This window comes from Petaurus breviceps, unplaced genomic scaffold, assembly GCF_028583685.1.
Source record: "Petaurus breviceps papuanus isolate PSGF00001 unplaced genomic scaffold, PetGlider_PUasm1.0 90769, whole genome shotgun sequence".
NCBI classification, from domain to species: domain Eukaryota; kingdom Metazoa; phylum Chordata; class Mammalia; order Diprotodontia; family Petauridae; genus Petaurus; species Petaurus breviceps.
Window position 1 is genome coordinate 18,416,960 of NW_027187341.1, and position 25,352 is coordinate 18,442,311.

At 39.6% G+C, this 25,352-nt stretch overlaps 1 long non-coding RNA gene across 1 annotated transcript; it reads right to left on the reverse strand.

Annotated features, from left to right (window-relative positions):
• Positions 1–824: 824 nt before the first annotated feature.
• Positions 825–20,619, reverse strand: LOC138146775 (uncharacterized). Its single transcript, XR_011164574.1, has 4 exons — positions 20,497–20,619; positions 10,874–10,916; positions 7,046–7,096; positions 825–1,778 (listed from the first exon to the last, which is right to left on the reverse strand). It is a non-coding gene; the product is annotated as an uncharacterized lncRNA (long non-coding RNA).
• Positions 20,620–25,352: the final 4,733 nt, after the last annotated feature.

Here is a 25,352-nt window from a genome sequence, read left to right on the forward strand (position 1 = left end):
TCTTATTAAGGGTACTCTATCCCTGGCCATGAGCTTGTCATTTCTATTTTATGTCATGATCTAGAAATCCAGTGCCTGTTCTCAGGAAGTTTAAAACCTAATAGAGAATATGCCTATATACAAATAAGTATGATACAAGGTAGGAAGTGATAAAGTCAAAAGAGAGATTCAGAGAAAAGTGATATAAAATAATTTAAGATAGAAGACAGTATTTTTAGATAGGGATAGGGCCTAAGAAGACTTCACGGAGGTTATATCACTTGATTTAAGTATTGAAAAAGGGAAGGATTTTAATAGGTTTGGGGAATGACCTTCAAAAATTGAAAGTATACCAAAAATAGGAAAAAGGGGCTTATTTGTACCAAAATATTTATAGCAGCTCTTTTTTATACTGTCTGAGAATTGGAAATCAAAAGGATACCTAGCAATTGGGAAATGGCTAAACAAGATGTGGTATATAATTATAATGGAATATTATTGTGCTATAAGAAATGACAAGCAGAATGACTTCAGAAAAACATGAATCGATGCATAGTGAAGTCAACAGAACCAGGAGAATGATGTACATAGTAATAGCAATATTGTTCAATGAAGAATTATGAATGAATGAACTATTTTCAGCAATCAATGATCCAACTATCCACCTCCAGAGAAAAAACTGATATTGATCGAATACAGACTATAGCATGCTATGCTTCACTTCCTTTCTTTTCTCTTTCTTTCTTTCTTTCTTTCTTTCTTTCTTTCTTTCTTTCTTTCTTTCTTTCTTTCTTTCTTTCTTTCTGTCTTTCTTTCTGTCTTTCTTTCCTCCCTTCTTTCTTTCTTTCTTCCTTTCTTCCTTTCTTTCTTTTTCTTTTATGCGAGTCTTCTTGTACAAAAGAACTAACATAGAAATGTTCTATATAATTGCACATGTATAACTTGTATCTGATTGCTTACCATATTAGGGAGGGAGGAGGGGGGAGAGGTATATAATTTGGAACTCTAAACTTTAAATAAAAATGTTTAAAATGTTTTCAAAAAATTTAAATGAAAAGTATATCCATTTGGAGATAGAACAATACAGGACAAGTTTAAGGAAGAACTCATAGTTCAGTTTGGCCTGAACATGGGCTGATATTTAAGGTCCTATAAAGCTAAACATGAGCAGCTCTCCAAAGGACTGCTGCTGTGAATAGCTTTAAGGCTCTGATCACATAGATCACTCTCTATTTCTGATCACTCTCTATTTATTCAGCAATAAACTAAGGTAAAACATTCATAGAAACCAAAGCACAGCATTCACAATGACATAACATAACAACTTATCACTAAAGTGACTACATAGTTTTAAACAAAAGATATCATTCAGTAAGTCCTTAACTCAATTGTCCTTAAGGAGCAATCCTCCTTAATGGACACAAAATACAAAGGTCAAAGTTTTCCCACCCCTAGGTCACATTTTCTTAATCTCTCAGTCAAAAAGTCTTCTTTTTTTCTTGATTGGAGATTAGTTTCCAATCGTCCTTAAGAGACACAAGGTACAAAGTACAAAGTTCTCCTACCCCTAGGCCACAGTAAAACATGATCTTCTCAGTCAGCACTAAGTACCCAAGGAGAGGTCTATTCATCTTGGCTGGAGGCTGGCTCCCAGATTCCATGGTTCCTTTTCCATGGGTCCAGCTCTTGCCCGAATCTACCCAACTGTCACCTGGATGTAAGGTAGGCAGCTCTCAGCTCCTCTTCCAGTTCCATATTGAAGCTCACAGTGTCCAGTCCACCTAAATCCTTCAAAGTTTCTGTTTTGGGAAAGACAAAGTTTAACAGAGTGAAAACAACATTCATACACATTGCTGCACCATCATCAATTCACTGTCTGCCTGTGAAATCAACACAGACCCACAAACAAGGTCTGAGAACTCAACACAAATCATCGGTATAGTCCCAGGACCTCTGAAACCCTCCTCCAGGATTTCTATCAACAAACAACCAGAAAATCCTCTTTCAGGGCTTCCAGTAAGGTCCCAGGGCTTTTGTACAAAGTATCACCAACACAAATCAACAGAGAGTGCTGGCTGCCACAAGTGTTCCCTTCTCAGTTCTGCTCGGTCCCAGCTGTGATCAGCTTTTTATCTGTCATTATCTTCTCTTTGTTCTGTTCACCTCCTACTCCTTCCTGTTCCTGTCTTTGGCAAGTCCCTCCCACTGTGGGATTTACAGGTTCTGTTTCTTAACAAAGACTTGATACAATCAGGGCAAGGCTCAAAGATACTTCAACTGAAACAAGGTGCTAAATAAATAACTGAAACAAAGTGCTAAGTACTTCTTTGCTTGCCATTACAGGTCCCTCATATGCTGTCTGACGGAGAGAAATGTGGCTTGAATCTATCTTTCCAGTCCTGTTTTATTCTAAGGAGTTTGCATCTTATAGGCAGCTGGAATGGAGCCTTTGCAAATAGAACACAGGAAGAATTGTGCTTGACTTAGTAACTGTGTCACCTAGGGGCTAGTTACTCTCTGAGATCAGTTTCCTAATTTGTAAATTGGAAATAATAATAGCACCTACCTCACAGGGGCTTTGTGAGGAGCAAATGAGATGTATATACAAGGTGCGTTGCAAAATAGGATCTACAACCTCATGATTTGGTAATTAAGACACCATATTGATGACCTTGGAGAGATCAGTTTCACAGACTGTCAGAATTAGAAGAGACCCCTTGAGGCTATCCAGTCCAACCCATACATGAAGAAGAATCTCCTCTATAACCTGCCCAACAAATGGTCATCTAGTCTTTAATCAAAGACCACCAGTGAGGGGGAAACTCATCACCTTTTGAAGCAGTTCATTCCACATTTAGGCAGCTTTGCTTTCTTAGCATTAAACCCAAATGTGACTTTTTTTCCAGCCTCTACCCATATCTCCCAGTCCTTCCCTTTGGCCTCGAACAACAAAGCTAATTTCTCTTTCTAAATATTTTCTTCTCCAGGCTAAACCACCCCATCCCCTTCTCCTAATGCTCATATTGCATGATCTAAAATCCTCTGAATGGCCTCCAGTAATCAATGTTCTTCCTAAAATGTATCTCTCAAAATTGAACATAATACTTCAGATGGAGTTTGACTGAGACAAAAGATCAAGGGATTATAGCCTTCCTAGTCTTAGATACTATACCTCTCTGTCTCTCTGTCTCTCTGTCTCTCTCTCTCTCTTTAAAGCAATTGGGATTAAGTAACTTGCTCAAGGTTATATGGCCAGTTATTTCTAGGTGTGGTACTAATCTGAGCCCAGATTTGATCCCAGGTTATCCCAACTCTGGGGCCGGTGCTCTTACTCACTGCACCACCTGGCTGCCCCTATACCTCTCTCTCTCTCTTTTTTTTAAAGCAATCAGGGTTAAGTAACTTGCTTAAGTTTACACGGCCAGTTATTTCTGGGTGTGGTGCTAAGTATCTGAGCCCGGGATTTGATCCCCAGGTCATCCCGACACTGGAGCCGGTGCTCTTACTTGCTGAGCCACCTGTCCACCCCTAAGCAATTGGGGTTAAGTAACTTGCTCAAGGTTACATGGCCAGGTGTTTCTGGGTGGGTGCTAAGTGTCTGAGCTCGGATTCGATCCCCAGGTCATCGTGACACTAGAGTTGGTGCTCTTACTTGCTGTGCTACCTGGCCGCCCCCCCCCCCATACCTCTCTTAACAAAGCTGAGGTTCTCAGTAACTTTCTTGTCTGCCTTACCATACTGTTGACTCATATTAAGTTTGCAGCCTACTAAAATCCTCAGATCATATCATTTACCAAAGAAGGAAATCCCTATGAGGTATTTGATGCAGGTAGAGTCAAGGAAACTTGGAGATCACCCACTCCAACCCCTTCATTTTATAAATAGGAAACTGGGCTCTTAGAGGTTAAGCAATTTGGTCAAAATCTGAATTTAGATTGCAGAGTGTCAATGAGTGATTAGGAAGTGGAGACAGCAAGTTTGAAGAATTCTTTCTAGCATTTTTATAGTATAATAAATGGGAAGAAGAGTCACAAAATATAGTTTGAATAGATGTCAGGATTATGGGAAAGATCTTAGAATAGAAGAAAGCCCAGTATCTTTATAGGCAGAGGGGAAGGAGTCAATAAAGAGGAAGTTATTGAAAATGAGAGAAAAATTGTAGGATTATAAGAGACAGAGACAGAGAGATAATATAGAGTGGAATATAAGTGATGTGCCTTGGTCAGCAGTGACTTGGTCCCTAGTCACTTAGGCTGGAGAACATGCCTAAAGGACATACAGCTGGGGAAATATAGGGGAGGAAGGTGGTGTTCAGTGGAGCATGCCTATGGGAATGGGTGACTGCATTCTATATGGCTTGGAGTTTTAAGGTAAAGAGAGACAGAATACAATGGCAATCAAAGCATAGCAGTTACCTTTGACTATAGCTAGGGGGAGGAGGAGTAGCTAGGTAGCACAGTGGATAGAGCACTGGACTTGGAGTTAGGAAGACCCATCTTCATGGGTTCAAATTCAGCCTCAGATACTTACTAGCTGTGTGACCCTGAACAAGTAAGTCATTTAACCCTGTTTGCCTCAGTTCTTTCATCCGCAAAATGAGCTGGAGAAGGAAATGGCAAACCACTCCAGTATTTCTGCCAAGAAAACCCCAAATGGGGTTATGAAATTGGACATGATTGATACAACTCAACAACATCTTTGCCAGGAAAACTTCACAAAGAGTCAGATATTACTGAAACTATCAACAACAACAAAAATAGTTGTGTGGACACAACCAAAAACCTTCCAACTTTCACCTGGGAAGTTTTATGAACATAATGAACCTGAGTAAAGTTTTAGAACAGGAGTAAGAACAACCAGAGTGGCATAAGTGAGGTGAGGAACAGGACAGCATCACTAACCTAAAATGGGGCAAGTTCCTAGTGAAGGCAAGTGACTTCCATACCAGGATATTGTGGCAAGCAGACAGATGGTTGTCCCAGGCCCAACTGAACTGTCACTGCCTTCATACTTAGGGAGTTGGGGATGGCATGGGGCAGCTAAGAATTGGGAGATGAAAGCTTATAGCTGTATAAATGGATAAATAATCACTGATATTGATTTTTCTTGATAGTGTAATAAAGTAAAAAAATATTTTTTTTGCCTTTTGGAGGGCAATTGGGGTTAAGTAACTTGCCCAAGGTCACACAGCTAGTTGTTTTGTGTGGGTGTTAAGTGTCTGAGGCCGGAACTGAACTTGAGTCCTCCCGACTCCAGGGCCGGCGCTTTACTCACTGCACCACCTGGCCACCCCTTATAAAGTAAAACTTTTAAAAAGCCTAGATTTGGATTAAGAAGCCCTAAGTTCAAAAGCTGACCCCACCGCTTACTGCTTTTGTGATCTTTGGTAGGTTATGTAACCGTTTGTTGTTGCTGCTTTTCCTTTTTTTAAAATTAACTTAGTATTTTATTTTTCCCCAGTAACATTCTTGACATTCACCTTTAAAACTTTGAATAACCTTGTTTTGAGTCAATTTCCTATTACATAAAATGAAAGGAGTTGCATTAGACGTCTCTTCTAGCTCTAAATCTATTATCTTATTTTACTGTGTTTTATTGCTTCAATTAAATATTTATTCTTACTTGGCATGAAGCTTGAGTGATTATGGAGCACAGTGGAGTAGGAAAATAAGAGGGTTCCCTAGTAAGATAGGCTCTAAAACAGAATTTGGTTAGCTAAATCTGTATATAAAGACCTTTAGACAAATGTAGCTTGTGTGTGGCATAGCACCCCTCCTCCCTACCCCTCTCCTCTCTCTTGGTTGACTCATTCATTCAACCAGTACTCACACTGGGGGATTGTGAGAACATTATCAGATTGGGGGGGAGGTTGTCCTCAGACAGGGCAGCCACCTCTACAACTCTCAGGGTTCTTATAGTAACTGGTGGGGAGGAATATCCTCTACTACTGTACATTGTATTTACCATCCAATAACCAAACATCTGTACTCCTTTAACTCTTAATTTTAAACATTTTGCTAAATAGAAGGCAAAGCAAGAATGATAATAACATAACATTCTACCTTTAAATCCCCAATGCACATAGTGGGGATTTAAATCATTAAATCAGTATCCAGGTGCTTTCAAAAGCCCAGAACTCTGGACTCTGACTCTTGATGTTTTTTCTCCCTATCAGCACTGTATCACAATTCATTGATGGGGATGGGTGCTAGCTACTCTGTTGGCTGTGGGGGGGCGAATGGGCACAAATTTACAGAACCATAGCAGTGAGGTTGTGATTTGCCCTTTGTTTTCAAAGAGTACTATGACATCAGGAAGGTGATGCCATGACTTGGAACTGGACAGTGAATTGGATTTAAGGGGGGGAGGGCTGTACAAGGCCACCAATCTCTCTCCTCTGGAGTCATCTGGGTCCAGTGGCCAGATACAGATCAGAATGACTGGAGATGGCCCCAGATGCAGTGGGAAACCTTGGACTTTTTAAGTTAAGGTCTTTCTGAGGTTTCAGTTTGTCTGAGACAACACCCATTCAATGATTAAGGCTAAGTAAGAAATAAGGCAAAGAATGGCCTCTTTTACCTAGTAAAAATAATAAATAAAAATAAATCAATCTGGGAGGGGAAGACCCTTGGATTCTGGCCAAAACAGAAACAATTTTCATTTACCACTCTCAGCCATCAGGGCTCAAACAATGACCAAGTGAGGCTTGGGCTGGAAGCCAGAATCTGACTCTGATTCTAAACCAACTTTAGCCCTAAATGCCTTAAACCCAAATCACTCTGTTTCTCAAAGTGACCCCAGCAGGGAGGTACAATGCACAGGGTATCAAGGTGCTTTCAAGAGCCCAGAAGTCTAGACTCTGACCCTTGATGTTTTTTCTCCCCATCAGCACTGTATCACAATTCATTGATGGGGATGGGTGCTACTCTGTTAGCTGTTCCACTCTTGTCCTTGTTTTGGCCTTTCCACTTTCCTGCTAGGCCTCTGACATATGCAAGCTGTGTGACCATGGACGATTCACCTCCCAGTACCCCCAGACAGCTCTTTAGGACTATAAATCACAGACCGATGGCCAGTCTGTATCTCTCTTCTCCCCTGATGAAATCACAGATCCACACTGAAAAGGAAAAAAAAGAGACAAGATAATGTGAGTCATTCAGTTTCCTAATTGGCACTCAATACAAAAATCTGGAAAGTTTTTGAAGTGTGAGACAATTAGAGTTTTAAATGAATTTCAATCCAATCTAATTTAATGCAGTAAGGATTTATTAAGGACTATATATTAGGCTGTGTGATACATGATAGAAATAGGTAGAAAGACAAAATAGAGGAAGTTAAATACATGTTCTTGATGAACTTATGTTCTCTTGAAATAACTGCCTCAAGCAGTAGTTTCAGGTTTGGAAAGCACTTTATATACATTATTTCATTGAATAATATGGACCATGCTTGACTTGTGCTTTAGATTTTTATGATTTGGTGTTGTTTTTTAGGGTTTTTAAAAAAATTGCTGTCTTGATTTTTTTCAGTTCAGGGGTATTAGATATAGAATAATAAAAAGCTGAGTTTTGTTATTTATTCAAATTATGGGACTCCTGATTATGTGCCTTAGATAAGGAGACAAGGATGAATTAAGCTTATCCATGTGAATATATTATTGAGTTCTCTAGCCATGTATTGTCCTGAAAAAAGTGAGCCTGAAATTTAAAGTTACCTAAAAAAACAACAAAAACCAAAATCCTGCATTTCTGAGTTAGAAGCTATCAATACAAATATTAATGGGGTCTTCCATATTTATTTATTGAGGAAGCGACTGTGAAATTTTTCTAGCAATCAGATTTTTGAGAAAGCACCAGATTTCTTTGCTTAATACATGGAAGATTAAGTCTACAAAGTTCAGAAATGAGGTAAAAAAAAAGTGAACAAATGCGACAAAATGAAACAAATTTACAACTTTGTCATCGGTGTCACTGAGTAACTAAATAAAGGAACTACCTTTTTAAATTTCTACCCACAGAGTGATGAAACACACATTATAGAATATAACTGATTCTGATCTCCTTCTCCCTTCCCAAATTAGACACTACTGAAACAAAATGTACTTCAAGGAAACCTGGAAAATATTTTTTTAATATACATGCACTTATGTATGTGTATAACCAAATATATGTGTATCTCCCGTATTAAGACAATTGTGCAATAATAATAAAAATATCTAGTATTTAAAGAGCAAGTCTACATGTAACACATATCACATGTTATCTCATTTGATCCTCACCACAACTCTGTGAAATAGGTGTCATTATTATCCCCATTTTACAGAGATGAAAAGTGAGAGAAGTTAAATGACTTGCCCAGGATCACACAGCTAGTAATTGTCTGAGGCAGGATAAATCAAATAAGCCTAAAATACTTTAGAGTTAACAAATGAGCAAAATAAGCCTCTTTCCTCCTCTCTAAGTATTCAGCCTTTCCTAATTTCCTCACTATCGTCAATGGTACCACAATGTTCTCAGCATCAGTAGGAGTTGGTTTCAGAAGAAAATATTGCGTTTTTAGTTGTAGAGACTACAAGAAAGATATTAGCAAGATTATTGATGTAATCAAGGTAGGAAAACCTAGACTAGCATTATGACTGTAGAAATAAGAGAGGAAAGAGTGTGATAAAGAGAAATCAGATTCTAAATCTCAAGTTATTTTGTTTTCTGATTCATTTCCACTCCTACATCCAATTCATCAATGTTTTCATATATCACTTCCTTATCCAAAAACCTATGGTAATTTTCCATTATCATAGTATCATGAAGTACAAGGTCTTTTGCTTTATCATTCAAGGTCAGTGTGACCATCTCATAAACTTCTGATACAAGCCAAGATATTCAAGATACTGTTTACTGTTTGAATACAAGTTACTTGTTCCCAACAAGCATGCCTTTTGACCAACTTAAGTTGATGATAAGAGGGAAAGATAATATTCCATATGCTTCTTCTTCTAGCCTCCTTCCATGAGCTCACTTGGTTTGCTCCTTTCATTCTACTTCCTACAAATAAACTTCCTTCACTTCCCACATTGTATCCTTGAAGAGGCAGTTGCTGTTGTCAATAGACCTGACAAAGACACCAACCTCTCTCCCATTTTAAGACTCCACATTCACTGTGGAGAATAGAATGTGCCATAGAATGTATATTCTGTGCCACACTGTAGTAGCTTAAAGGCAAAATGTAAAAACAGAGAGCATCTGACCCAGTGTATTGAGGGAATTAAAACCCCAGCTTAGTATGCTTCTCTAAGAACTTCTCCCAAGAATATGACTTAACAACAATAATAATGATTCACGATCCTATAGCACCTTAAGGTTAATGAAACTCTTTTCTCAAGACAAGGCTTTAAGTAGTTAGTCCAAGAATTATTCCCATTTTATACAAATATCTGAAGGATCTATGATTTCATATGTGGCATAATTAATTCTTAATTCTAGTTCCTTCTTTCTTTTAATTATTTCCTATTTGTTCTGTACATAACTGGTTTGTACATATTTGCTTGTTATCTCCCCTATTAGATTGTAAACTCCTTGAGGGCAGGAACTATTTACCTCTTTTTGTATCCCCAGTGCTTAGCACAGTGCCTGTAATGGCCATGGAAATCTGAAGATCTTCCCTGCCCTTTGATAGGCTTAAGTGAATCTGAGAACCTTCCCTGATTTGAAAATATACTCTGCCCCCTAATAGGCTGAATGTGATCACATGGAGCCTATAGCAGGAGGTTTGTTTTTCAGGAATGCCCACACCTTGTTGCTTTGTGATTGGGCAGTGGGTCAAGAGGATTGTGACATTCTCTGACCCAGGAGAAGGCTATGTATAGCCTGATGTTAGGTTTTGCTTTGGGGCTCACTTTTGGAAGAGTTGTGTGATTTGGCCAGATGAGACTCTGAGCAGCCGTTGAGCCCCGCAGCTTTGAAAACCCAGATGTTGGTGCTTCCCTCTCTGGAAGCTGACTGGGTATGGATGTAATGGTCAGACAGCTGGAAGTCTGTCTGCTGATTTGTTTCTCCGTATTTTTTTTTTGTCTGTTTGTAACTTCTGTCTGTATACTCTGAAGTTCTGGGTGCTGATTTTTCCCCCTGAACTAGGTAAATGATATATGATTGATTAAAGCAAGATTGTTAACCCATTTTGAGTTGCTTTCCTTTAGAAAAGCAGATCTAAGAACCTGTGCTGGCAGCCACCCTGGGGATGCTGGGATGCTTGCTGCTACAGAGCCTGGTACATAATAAGAACTCAACAAATGTTTCTAGACAGTTGACTGGTAACTTGGTAACTCCCTTCACTAAGGAAGGTTTCAGTTGAAGGGACTTAAAGACAGTATGTCCTTTAGACCAGAGGGTCTTCACCTTTTTTGTGTCATGGTCCCTTTTGGCAATCTGGTAAATCCTATGGAACCCTTCTCAGAATAATGTTTTTAAAATGCAAAAAATAAAATACATAGGATTACAAGGAAAATCAGTTACATTAAAATACAGTTATCAAAGTATTTTTTAAAAATGCACGTGGACCCTCATATTAAGAATTCCTGCTTTAAGGGTGGGTAGGTGGTGCAGTGAATAGAGCACTGGCCCTGGAGTCAGGAGGACCTGAGTTCAAATCCAACCTCAGACACTTAACACTTACTAGCCGTGTGACCTTGGGCAAGTCACTTAACCCCAATTGCCCTGCATTCCCCCTCCAAAAGGCAAAAAAAAAAATTTCCTGCTTTAGAGAGATGGATATCTGACAGTGAGAGATGAGCAAATATTAAAATTAGAGGCATGGATTGATCTTTTGCATACAAACAACAGAAATCACTAGGCAGGGGATTAGGAGCTGAGTTACAATCCTGGGTCAATAATTTACTTACATTGTGACCTGGAACAAATCTTTGGACCTCAGTTTTACCTCACCTGTAAAATAACAAGGGGGAGGAGCTGGGATAAATAGCATCTAAGGTCCTTCTAACTCTAGATCTGTGCTCCTATGAGATGCCAATAGTTGAAAGGGGCAAGAATGAGTGAAATAAGCAGAGAAAGAAAGTAGTCACCAAGATAAAGGGAGAGCCGAGAGAACTCAGTGTCATGGAAACTCAAGGAAGTGGTGAAGACAGAAGCCAGAATGCAGGCATGAGGAGGAAGTTAGGAGATGCAGACAAAAAGTTTATAGATGACTGATTAAGAAAGTTTTGCCAAGCAGGGCATGAGAAAAAAGGGATGATGCTTGCAAGAGGATGAGCTAAGTCAGGGAGAGAATATGCCTGAGGCATATCAGCCTACTAAGGGCTCAGTCCTATTCCCAGAAGATGTGGGTGACTATTTTTATACTGGGTTACAGGCAATCCTACCTCTCCCCATCCCAAGAATGCAGGACTTGAAGACACAGGCCAGGTAACCTTAACCAAGAAATGCTCTTCTTTTGGAAAATTGTGAGGGATAGGGATGGAGGGAGTTTCCTGCCTGAGAGAGACCCCTTTGGAGAACTCTAAGTTTTCATCTTAAGAAGATTGAGTAATAAACATTTTTTACCACTTCAAAGGCACTGGAAGACCTTTTAAAAGCAAAACAAAACAAAGAAAAAAAAACAGTAGGAAAGCATGAAAACCATTCCTCTGGGAATTCTAGAGATGACTACCACTAAGTAACAGGTACCAACCAGATTTGGGATGCTGGAAACGCCCAAAGTTTGAGAAAGGGGGGAACAATGTTAGTGGGGTTTCCATCTCACTCCTCCATGACTCCTCCTGGAGCAGGCCATTTGTTCAAGGCCTTCCGCTTCACTAGGAGACCCCCCAGTGCACAGGTTGAGACTCGTCCAGTGGCCTGAGTCTTTTTTCAAGCTGCTATCTCTAAGAATGTTTTTGAACACTGTCTTTTTGTTTTTCTAGAGTAAATCATCTTGAGATGTCTGTCCATCTGTCTGTCTCTCCTTCCTGTCTCCTCTCCCTCCTTTCCCTCTTTTAATCAATAGGAAAGTATTCTAAATATGATTGTTCTTGGCTACTTTCTCCAAACTCTCCCTCCCCCAACTTTAAGATCACAAGCTCTCTCCCATGGGTATTTGGACCAGAAATGAACATGCTCAAGAAGAATGAGGCATTTTTTTTTCCTTCAGAGGGTGAGAAAAAAAAAAAAACATTTGGAGTTGCCAGCATTCATGTGGGATTTTTATTATTATTATTGAAAAGGATTGATTGAAACTGTTGCCCCTTCCCCCACCTGATGAATCAGTAAATTGTAACAAGAGAATCTGGCTAAACAAGTTTCCGATTCAAACGTTATCTTGTGCACAAAGGACTCTTTGAATATGGTTTCTGTGTTTGGCTCCTTGTGATGGAGTGGAAAGTTGTGTTTTCACTGTGGCTGGAATTCATCTCTCCCTTCAGCAATGTCTGATGGCGGCTGCTCCCTGAGACTGCAGAGCTCAGTCTAATGGGGGGTGTTGGGTGGGAACAAAGGGGGCACAGGATGGCTTTGGGTGGGTGGGGGGTTTGAAAGGTTCCTCTAGAAAGAAAGGCTGCAGTCACCTGATTTCCTGCCAATTAACACATGGAAATTTATAATATTTCTCTCAATGAGGTTACAACTGATAAGGAATTCTGTACCCCTTAATTACCACATCATTGATAAGGGGGAGAACCTTTCCAAGAAGCCCCTAATCCAAACATTCCTGGACCTCTAAGAGTAAGTGATTGATAGAATGTGCCCCTTTTAAAAGGACTCCAAATCTAAACAGAATGTGTCTGGTTACTGACAAAATTAAATTACCCTGTTCAGAAAGGCTGCAGGTCTGGGGGAGCTGCCCCTTCCAGAGAAAACAAAAGTTACTGTTACAGATAAAACCAAAACTTGGGCATCAATTCTTAGTAGCTCCTTAGAGCTTAAAATCATAACTTTGTTATATATCTGACCCCCTTTAAATCTTAGGATGCTTTTTGTTCCTCTCACCCATGATTTATACCAAGAGCCTCTGATAGATAATATACTGATGCCCTTAAAAATGTAACTGTTCTTTCCTCCTTTCTCAGAAGAAACATTCCCAGCACAGGAGAGATATAGAGGTTTTCCTCTCTCTTCATGCAACCTTAGTTCTGAGTTGCACATTTTCTGCTTGTCCAAGACAAGGTAAGATTTATTACTGGCTATCATTAACATTTCTGAACAGAAAATTCTAACTACCTTAAAAATGTTTTACTGATACCTTTGGGGGTTTCCCCCCACCATACCCAATGTTCCTGTATGCTATATACCACACCTCCCTCCTCTTCCTCCTCTAGAAACCTCCCTTATAAAAGAGAAAAACAATTAAGCAAGACCAGCCAACACAGCAACCAAGGCTGGCAGTGGAATCAACATTCCACACCTACAATCCCCTCTCTACTTGTTTCATCATCTTTCCTCCAGGACCAAGAGTTTTGCCAAGTTCTCCTATAAAATGCAGCAAAGTTAGATTCAGCAGAACAGGATGAAGGAAGAATGACTCCAAATTTCAAAGCAACCTGCAAGCCAGAGCAATTCCAGTCAACCAATTCAACACGTTTTGCTGAGTACCTACTATGTGCTCACAGCCATTTTATATATATATTATACATATATATATATTATGTAAAAATTTCTATATCACCTATATCTAAACCCCCATTTTGCAACCTACACAACCTAATTACATATATATGTGTGTATATGTGTATATGTATGTGTGCATATATGTATGTGTATATATACATATATATAATCTCCCAGGAGATAAAGAAATTAATTACAAGGTCACTGACCTCTAAGGAGCTTATGGACTAGCTGAGGAGTTGAGATTTATACACAAGATATAATCAGAGGACAGTATATCTATAATCTTATGCAAACCTGTGTGGTACCTCATCTAAGTACAACAGGAGTTCAGAGAAGGGTAAAGATCAGGGAGGGTTACAATAGTCCAGGTGCCTCTAATACAAATTCTAATGTTTCCAACATGATGGATTTGGTTTTTTAAGTATTTAGCTGGAAAGATATCTTCCTCTGAGACCCAAGTATTGATAATAACGACCCTTCTCTCCTTTGAAGCCAGTTTTGAAATCTCTTCCCTGACTGGAAAGCCATATTTCATATGTCCTCTCCACTCTGGTACATGCATCCAAGAGCTAAACATGTGGTTGGTGTGGCCCAGTTGGACCTGGCTGTCTTCCTGTTCTGAGGAGATATGTCATCAATTTGAGTTTGTGTTTGGGGAAAATTTGCTTTTATTTTGCTTTTGATTAATGTGTTAAGATGTTACATTAGGGAAGGAGCTCCCCCATTTGTGGGCCCTGCCGAGTTGGGTGGGTTCACAGCCGAACAGCTGAACTGAATCTGAACGCTGCAGTTTGAACATTTGGCAGAGCGTTTGGCAGGGCTGGACGTTGCAATGCAGTGTTCCATCACACTGTCATCGCATTGCAGAAAACACCCCCAAACAGCCCAGCTGGGACCCGGATGGCAGCAGAGAGACAGTCATAAGGAGAAAGCACCTAATTCAGGAGACTCCCTCTATCCTTGGGGCAGTCAGCCCAGTCCACCCAGGAGAGTGTCCATTCTCGGCATTGGTGTGCTTTACTTTTTGATGACAGGGAACTGAACCATGGTTATTTTGGGGTAGGAATGGCACCAGTTCTCAAAACTCCTTTATCCTAATGCCCTCTTAAAAGGAGTATTGCAACATCACTTTCCCTATCCAATAGCTAATGAAATTGATTAACTTACCTAAAAGCAAGGTTGGAGGGAACAAAGAATTTACAGTTGTCCAGGAGGAAAACGGGTTATTCATCTAAATACGCAATGGAAACATCACAGTGAATGTTTCTAGGTTTTTGCAGTCTTCCTGGGAGTTGGCATTTCTCACAATAAGGCTAAGGGAAAGCCACTGAAAATCGAGATCCTCAGCCTCTCAGAAAAAAAAGGAAGGAAGTTGCTTTTGAAGTCACAGTGGATAGAGACACCTGAGTTCAAGTCCTGACTGACATGTACTAGCTGTATGTCCCTCTTTCTATTCTTTACCATTCTCTCTCTGGACCATTCTCTCATTTGGTGATCTCATCAGCTCCTGTGGTTTTAATTATCATCTCTATGCAAATGACTCTCAGATCTACTTATCTAGTCCTAACCTCTCTTCCTATCTGTAGTCTGTCTCCAACTGCCTATTGGACAGCTTGGATTGGATGTCCTGTCTTAAAACCAATATGTCCAAAGCTGAGCTTATTATTTTCCTCCCAACCCTTCTTCCTTCCCGAATTTCCCTATTACTCTCAAGGGCATTACTATTCACCCAGTCCCTCAGGCTCGCATCCTCAGCTTCTCATTCTGGCACCCCACCAAGTCCTAGTGTTTCTAATTTAGTACCATCTTTCAGAAGAGCCTCCTTTCTCCCTCTGACCCTGCCACCATCCTGGTGCATGTCCTTCCCCAGTCTTGCCTGGATTATTGCAATAGCCTCTTTGCTGGTCTCCCTGCCTCAAGTCTCTTCGAACTCTAATTCATCCTCCACTCCGCTATAAAAACTGACTTGCCTAAAGTGCAGATCTGACCATGTCATCAATAAACTCCAGTGCCACTCTGCTACCTCCAGGATCAAATATAAAATCTTCCTTGGCTTTTAAAATCCTTCATAACATGGCACCTTACCTTCCTTTCCAGTCTTCTTACACCTATTCCCCTCAATGATTCCCTCCAATGATGCTAGCTAGCACCCTTCATGTCCTCTATCTCCTGGCTCCAAACACTTTCACTGCCTGTCCCCTATGCCTGGGACTCTCTCCCTTCTCATTTCACAGTTTCCCTGGTTTCCTTCAAGACTCAACTAAAATCCTGCCTTCTACAAGAAGTCTTTCCCAGACCTCCTTAATCTTAGCACCTTCCTTATGAGACTATCCCAAGTTTATCCTGTCTGTAGCTCGTTTGTACCTAGCTGTTTGCATGTTGCCTCCCCCATCAGATTGCAAGTTCCTTGAAAGCATGGGCTGCTTTTTGCTTTTCTTTTTATGCCTGATACATAGCTGGCACTTAGCAAATGTAGCTCAGTGCCCTAGGCAACTCTCTAAGGCTATAAATTGCAGAACAGGTACCAACCTGTTTGGTAGAGGGCAGTTCGTCTTAGAGTCCCCTTTTCCAATGAAGTCATAGGTCCAATCCTCAACATTGTTTCTTTACCTCAATGGCTAGCCCTGTAGAGCTACATAATTTTTTTTTTTAAGTTTCCTCTCCCTCATCCCCAACACCATTTTAAGAGTTTCAAATGAACTCACTATAAAGGCTTCTCTAGTTGAGACTCTGACTTATCTATCTTTTGGGGAAAAGAATGCTCCCCCCAAAAAATACTATGTGAGGGCTTTGAATTTAAGAAGGGGAGGGGAGGGATGGACATAAAGCGATGTTGGAATGAGAAGACACCAAAAAACATCTTAGCAAAAGAGTCAAACAAATATTATCTTTTTGATGTCTTAGAAAATGCAGAACACAATCATAAATCTTTGTCCAGATTTTTTAAAAAAAGTCTTTAGTTACCATAATTATTAAGAAAAATAAACAATATACATGCTAATGGGGGGTTGAAATATGGAAGGAAATTACATTTTAAGGCATTCTTTGCTTATAGCTAAGAAGACCCTAAAAGGATAGGATAGCTATACAGAGGTTGTAAGGCTGAATATTTCCCTTCTGTAAGTCCAAAAGGTTTTTTTTAGACAGCAACAACAACAAAAAAAAACACCCCACCATAAAAGTGCTTTTCATGTACTTTTTAATAAGTATGTCAATATTGGCGTTGGTCCTGATGCAACCAGGCACATTTTTCCCATCTTCTGGTCCTGATATAATGGTGTATGTGTGCCTTAGTGAGAAGGGGGAAAATAATTTTCATCTAGAATAATTCATTTTTACTCTTTAAACTCATATGCCAAATATCCCTGGAGCATTGACCTTTGGTAGGATTTTGTTCACTATGCTCCTTTCACCCCACCCCCATTTCCCCCAAAAAAAACCACACAAAGAAAAATAGAACTGCTATTGGTCAGATAGCTATCAAAGGTTGTTTGGAAAGGGTGTCTCTTGAATCATTTTTATGTCATATTTCAAATCTTTGATCCTGACAGCTCTGAAATATTCCTTTCCCATTACATCATAACTGTGAAAGGACTTTTTTGTTGCCTGGTAGTATGACTAAAAAAATTTACATTAAATACACAAATATTACCAAATTAGATGTCAGAATTTCCCAAATGATTAGTGATAGTATTAAAATTGCTAATATTACTGTGTATTATACCCAGAAAAATTCAGTATATTTATTGCTGTGCCTACATCCAACTAGTCTCTAATTTAAGAGAGAATTTTTTTAATTACTAGATTTTACAATTTTCATTTTAAAAATATTTATTATAAAGCTTGTCAAGGAACGGGGCTGAAAATAGAAAAGGAAAAAAGAAATAATTCTCCTCTAAATCATGAAAAAGAACAGGATCTCTATGGCCACATCACATCTGGCCTGAATGATAAAATCCTCAAAAACACTGAACATTCCTAAGACTCATCCATCTCACATTCACATTATCAGCTTTTTTTGGAGCTGAAGCTATACAAATATTTTGGAGGGAGCACTAAAATGACTGAACAACAACAAACCCACCACAATGAGATCACAAATACAAAGAAGCAAAAGGGTTTGTGTGTGTGTGCCCATCAGTAGATGAGCAAAGGGTAAGTCTGGACCTTTTCTGTGTCTTCTGTTCCCAACTAAATAATTTATTTAACAATTGGCTATCATCCTCTGAAAGGAGCTATTGGCATATGAGGGGCATAAAGCCCCTGATTCTAGAGTCTCTGAATAATACCCATAATCATTGCATACAGAGACAGAGACAGAGAGAGAAAAGGAGGGAGAGAGAGACAGAGAGGGAGGGAAGGAGGGAGGGAGAGAGGGAGAGAGAGAGAAAAAGAGAGAGACAGACAGAGAGACAGAGAGAGAGAGAGAGAGCACCCAACTATCTATGCAGGAAAATCCAACTGGTTTAAAAAGGACTCCTGTCTAGCTATTGCCATTGAATAGACAACCCATAGAACTGACCTATTCGTACATAGATACTGGACAAACACTGTAGAAAAATAATTGAGTGCAGAATTGATTATAAGACTATATTGCCGTGGAAAAATTGTACAGTGTTTTAATGACCCAAGTTTCTCCCTGAAACAAAGGCCCATCTTTTTAACATCAACTTTCTTCCAGTGATATTCCCTGGCTATGAGTCATAGACAACCACAGTGTCTGAGAAATTAAAATTGTATGTCACCCAAGGGGGAATGAAGAGGCACTTGGCAAACATTAGACTTTTCAATAAAACAGAAAAATAATACCAAGAATGTGATTATCCCTAATTTTTTTTAAATGTTTTCTTTTAAGCTTAAAATATATATGTCATCCTTTTGATGTACTGGGAAGACCATTACATTGAGATAGAGGTTTCAGCATAGAAAGAGTCTCCCAAGATGGACAGTCAGTGAATGGATTTTTATCCATAACATATAGAGACTAAATGTTCTACAAACATGTACTATAACATCAAGTGTGAGCCAACACAGATGTATTGAATTCATTGAAAGTGGTTTTTTTCCCTCCTCAAACAGTCTAAATTGAGCCAAATCTGAAATGCATCCCGCCAAATAATTTTCCCTTAATTATTAAAACCTTGGATATTTTCAGGTAGAGCTAATACACCTGTTTCTAATTCAGTCATATTTCACCCCCTCAATATGTTAGTTTGCCTGGGGAATCTTTGTCTGAAAAAAATCTTTTTGTGCTTTCCCTCTTTTTAAAGGTCTTCCCTTTTTATAAACAGGTGGTCAAACAGCTGGAGTCCCTCCCCAGCTCCAGTTGGGTTCCCAAAACTCAGTATATACCATGTTTCAAGGAACCAGGTGCTCTAAAAGATTAGAAAACACGCAATCTTATCACTAATATATTTTGCTGAAGCAAGCAGTGAATTTTCTTACAGCACAAATATGATTCTCCTGTTACTTTTTTCAAGATCAAATGCAAGACCAACTTTAAACACCCAACCATCTTGGCTCAGTTCTCTCTATACTACCTTTAAAAATAGCAGCAACAGTAATAATAACCAGAGTTATAACTAAGGTAGGGCAATTGGAGCTTTGCCACAGGGTCGTATATTTAGATGAGGATGGCAACATCTGTAATTCTTCAGCAGCATAGAAGCAATAGGGTTTAGCGCTAGTTAAAAAGGATGATTAATTAAGATCTGAATGTACCCTATTGGAGGGTAGGGTGTGAGCTCTGCTTCCAGTTTACCATGTTCCACTCACCTACCCCCAGTCTGTGCAGCAAACTCCCCCCCAAAAAACTTGTGCCTATGTCTCAGTGTTTCCCCCACCCAAAAAGATGATGATCTGCCTGCTAAACTGAGGGCATGATTTGTTGCATTTTGTATTTGAGGAAAGACTCAAACCCAGGTTTTCTTTGGTACTCTTTAGTAATCTAATCACTATGTCACACTGAGGCCACTTCTACCTTTCCAGTGGTATGAACCAGGGTGATAAGGCAAAGGCTTTGGATTTATAGAGGCCATATTAATGACTTCATTCCCATGTCTATGCTTGCTAGTCCCATTTTTAGAGTAAGAGGATAGAAGGAAAACGCATACCATATTCTCATTAAAACTGATTTACTTGAGAGATTCAAAATCCTCTTTTCCCCTTTGGTATCACTCAACTTACTCCTGCCAATTTGTGAAGCTGAACCTCATTATTTTAATTGTCTGCAGCTCTTGGGTGAGTCTTAATAATCTAACTGGCCTGGGTACAAATGGCACTCTCTGGACACTATCACTGGGTTTTTCAACAGAAATGGAGACCTGCTCTTCTGAATTGAGTAACCTGAAGTCAGTCATTAATATGGCTTTTGTTACCCTATCCCCATGGTGGGGGAGGGGAGGATTTGGGTTTCTTTTTCTAAATGCCTTCCTTTTGATATGCAGAGATGACTAATCTTGGGGGCAATGGAGAAGTGTTTTGTTGTTTTTTATGAGTGAAAAAGTATTTCCAGGAATAGGCTTGCTCCTCCCCCACTTTCTAATCCCTGATCTTTTTTTTTTTTTTTTGCCTAGATCATCCCTTCTGACAACCACTTTTTTGTGCTGCCTTTCCCCCCCAACTTCCAATCAATCAATAAACATTTATTAGGCACCAATTCTATGCCAGGTACTGGGCTCCAAGGAAGGAATAGTCCCTTGGGTGGAAAAAAAAAGAAAGAAAAGGCTCCCATAGTTCCAATGTTGTGCACATTGGCTGACCTCTCTTATTTGGAGACCTTTTGCTTTCCAGGAAAAAGGAAATATTTTGAGCAGAAAAAAAAAGAGAGATGAGTGAAGAGGAAGAGAAACAAAAATAGCCCCAAATCAGGTTTGTATTTTGCTCATTCCTTTCTAGTCCCACATTTCCCCTTTTCCCCACTTACCCACATATCTTTCTTCCCTGTGGCTTCTCAGGCCCTTTCCCCAGCCTCCCAAAGCACCGAGCCTCTTGACTTCAATATTCTGATTAACCACTAGGGAGTACCAGGAGTCTGGCTGCACATTTCAACCGCAGTCTAGGGGCGTGCTCTGCTTGGATTTCTGTTGTTTAAAATGTCCATTCCCAAAAGGGGCTGAAAACTAAACATCACTAGCTGCTCCTTGTGTTTTAATCACTTTCCAAGTTGGCCAGACCCAACAGGATCTGAAAACATCGATGACAGTCATGACAATGACAATGGCGATGACATGATAATGATGAGAACGTGCATGGATGGGGTTAAACCAAAATATTTGTCTCCATATATTCTCTAAACATCTTGTAGAGTAAATTTTTGGGGTGAAATGAACCCCATTGGCAGCCTGGTAAAACCTACAGATGCCTTCTCAAACTAAGATTTCTTTTTTTTTTCCGCTTTTTTTTTGGGGGGGGGGAGAGGGAAGGTAGGGCAATTGGGATTAAGTGACTTGCCCAAGGTCACACGACTAGTTTGTGTGTGTGTGTGTGTGTGTGTGTGTTCCGAGTCTGAGGTCGGATTTGAACTCAGGTCCTCCTGACTCCAGGGCTGGTGCTCTATTCACTGTGCCACCTTGCTGCCCCCACAAACTAAGATTTCTAAATGCATAAAATAAAATACATGGAATTTCAAAGGAAACCCATTATGTTGAAATACAGTTAGCAAGATATATTCTTTTTAGTTTAAATAGTATTTTATTTTTTTTTCTAATTACAGGTAGACAGTTTTTAACATTCATTTTTTAAAAGCTTTGAGTTCCAAATTTTCTCTGTCCCTACCCTGCCCCTCCCTAAGATGGAAGACAATTTGATATAGATTATATATGTGTAATCATGTTGTGAAAGAAGAAACAGACTGAAAAGGAAAAAAAAACATGAAAAAAAAAAAGAAAAATAGTATGCTTCTGTTTGCATTCAGATCCCATCACTTCTTTCTCTGGATGTGGATATCAGCAAAACATATTTTTAAAAAATTGATGGTCTCCAAAAACAAAGGACCCCCATTCTAAACAGAAAGTTCCTAGTGATCAGGGACAGTGTTTATTTTACTCAGAGAGAATTTGGGATATGTGAGGGCCTAATGACTCATTTTTATCATGATGGTATCTGTCTGGCCACTATAATGAAGTGTCTTTAAAAACATGGTACCTACATATGGGGGAGGAGCAGGAAGAAGGAGTAAGAGAAATATGATTTAGTACTGCTAGGATCATTGATTCTAGAGCAAGAAAAGGCCTCAGAGGTCATCATAAGGAAAATGGGATCCAGAAGGGAAATGACTTGAAGTGTCAGAGCGGGGTCCTCAGACTCCAGGACCCTTTTTCTTTTCACTGAACTAAATGGACTTGGATTTCTTCCAGGCTTCTATCCTACCTGACCTTGATGAAACGCAATGGGGGAAATGGACAACAGCCATCTATGGCAGACTGAAAGGAAAACCTGAAGTTGGACCTTATTATGACTACCTTGTACTTCAATCTTAATTTAAAAAAAACAAAAACAACTTAATTTTCCTAGACCTTAGGCTGGGACAGGCGGCTGGCAGGGAAGGAAGAAAAGGAAAGAAAAGCAGGTCAGCCAGGGTGGTCCTCCCCCAAAATGTTGCCTTGGCTACCCGACACAGGAGCAGGGGGGTAGAGCATTCCAGATGCCTGCTTAACTCCTGTTCCCTTGGCCCGACCTAGCTCAAGCTTCTCTTTTAAAGAGAAAATATCAGACAGAGGAGGATAGGGGTAGCAGAAGGAGATGGGGGGAACCTTAACACAGTTAAACAAAGCTAACCCAGCACTGTGCTAGAGAAGAACCAAGAAACAAATCCCCTGCCCTCAAGGAGCTCACAGTCTAGAGGGGAAGAGAAAAAAACTAAACACATGTGGAAATAAGTCAGAAAAGCCTTCAATGCTAAACTGCAGTGTTAGAAGACCAAGTAGAGTGGAAATTCCAGAAAAGGGGAGATCACAGAAGACTTCATGGAACAGATGGAACTTGATTTGAGTTTTAAAGGATGGGTAAGATTTCAACTCAATATGGGGCTGTGAGTCAGATTCCACTTAAATGACTGAACAACAAAGGTTTCAACAAGCAAAGGCTAAGTAAGGTGAGAATACGCAGAGAATTCAAAGAGATACTTTTCTCTCACACCAAGAAACATCTTAGAAGGGAGCTGAGTTATAGTGACAGAGAGATACTAACAAACAGCAGAAAAATGCTACTTTTGTCATCCATCATCACTCTATTCTAACCACAGGAAACAGGAGTAGTAAACTACTAATTAGCCCGGGTTGGGCCAGAAAATGCTCCAGAATTACTTACTCCAGAGTTTCTCAACCTTTAAAGTAATGACCACAGGTTGGAAAGTGTTGGTTCTGAAGCCAGATAACCTGAGTTCTAATCTGAGTCCTGCCCATTTCTTATCAGCATAACCTTGTTTCATAGTTATTTTCTCTTCCAGGACCTCAGTTCTCTAATCCAAAAAGTGAGGTGAATTGTATTAGATGGCTTCTAAGTTTCCTTCTAGCTCTAAATCTACAATTCTTTCTGGTTTTTTTTTTTGGAGGGGGAGGAAGGCAAGGCAATTGGGGTTAAGTGACTTGCCCAAGGTCACATGGCTAGTAAGTGTTAAGTGTTTGAGACTGGATTTGAACTCAGGTCCTCCTGACTCCAGGGCTGGTGCTCTATTCACTGTGCCACCTAGCCCTCCCCAAATCTACAATTCTTTGATAGTATCAGGGGCAGAATTCTGGAAGATTGGAATAAAAACCACCACAAAACACTCATGGTACACATACACAAACATATGTATGTAAGTATATATATATATATATATATATATGTACATATGCATAATCGAGATTCTTTTTGATTCGAGAATTTTATTATACTTCTTGATGAAACACAATGGAAGTATTTCTTGTCTGGAAATCACTGGTCCACAATGAAAGGATTCTCAGAAACCAAATCTTCCCAGGGACTGTTTTAGAGCAGAATGCAGTCATCTTTCTCCTGGAGGAGGTGATAATGCCTTAAAGATTTTCCTTTCAGGTACAGGCTTCTGTAAGATAAAGACCATTAAGTCATTCATTATCTAAAATGGCTTCTTCTTTCCTCTGTGCTGAGTTACAGCAGGGGCTGGAGATGAGGAAAGGGATGGGGAGATTCAAGTAAAAGTTCTACCACCTTTGCCCTAGAGAAATGTGATCTGCCTTTGCTGTCACAGAATTCAGATGCAGATGGACAGAAGCCCAGACTTTTCCAGTCCTCTTTAATTTTAATCTTCCTTCTGAGATCATCTCCAATTTACCCATATATATCTCATTTGTATGTGGTTGTTTGCATGTTTTTGTTTCCTCCCATTAGACTGTAAGCTCCTTGAGGACAGGGACTGTCTTTTTTTTTTTTTGCCTTTCTTTGCATCGCTAGGGTCTAGCATAGTGCCTGGCACATAGAAGATGCTAGAAGGCATTTGTTGACTTTGACTGCCAAGGTATGTCAAATGAATTACTCAGTTTTTTCAAAACAAGATACATGTTTGAGCATAAGGGCTTGATTGAAGACAAATTTCTATAAACATTCCACTTTGAGAAAGCTTCAGAAAGACTGGCCAAACTTTCTCATAGAAAAGGAGAGATGAATGGAGACAATTACATTTATTGGATTGCTTTGTGAGGTCATTATTTTTCATTATTTGCCAGAAGTAATAACATACGCATTGGGATGGGGAAGTCAGCTGAAATCTTAAAACTCTTAAAGTCAACATTTTCATGGGAGATTTTCTTCAGTTATGATTTAAGTCCTCCCAGATACAGGCTTTTCTAAGGACTGTCAGGTTTTTTCAACAAGCTTCCATAAACCCTCTATAGAATTTCCATCTGAGGAAAGCTTCTTCTAGTTAAAAGATCCCTTTTAGATGTCATTCTTTCGTGCTTTTTGCCTTTCTTTGCCTTTCTTTGTATTCCTTGTGTGTAGTACAATTACCTGGCACACCAAAAACTATTCATAAATGCGTGTTGACTATCCAGTGACTCCTGAATATGGTCTCCATATAGAGCTGTAGGTACAAGGTTCAGGTCAAGGTGATAAAGTCCTGATTTTAGTTTTCCAATTTCCTCATTCTCTCCTTGTAGCTCTTGCCAGAGCACTTTAACAAACTGTTTTCAAAGCCTGTGAAGTAGATGGTACTAATATTAGTTTCCTCATCTGAAAAGTAATGACTTTGGGCCAAGTTGTTTGCCAACTGTGTCTCAGAGGGATTAAGTCACAGTGCTGGGACCAGCTCTGCTGCAAGTATTGATACTGTATAAGGAGAATTCTTAAACTTTATGGTGTTGTGGGCCTTGTAGGCAGTCTAATGAAGACTACCAGCCCCATATCAGAATAATACTTTCAAAGCATAAAATGAAATATAATGGAACAAAAAAGGAAACCAATTATACTAAAATATAGTGATCAAGATGTTTTTTAAATGAGTTCATAGACTCCAGCTTAGTAGCCCCTGTGAGAGAAATGATTATTAATAACCAATTATGGGAGAGATCCAGACTTTTCCCCCTGTCCTGTTTCATTGTTCAAAGCCCAGCCTTTGAAGAACATTACTGACCTTGGTGTAATGTAATGCCAAGCAAAGGCAACTTCCCAGGTTCAAAATACCAGCATAGGTGCTCTCTATTTTATTCAGTAACAAACCCAGAACAGAGAAGATCAAAACATGACATCATTCAAAATACAGCATTTACTAAGTGTGATTAAATAATCTCCAAGTACTACCCCACCCCAGGAGCTTCCAAT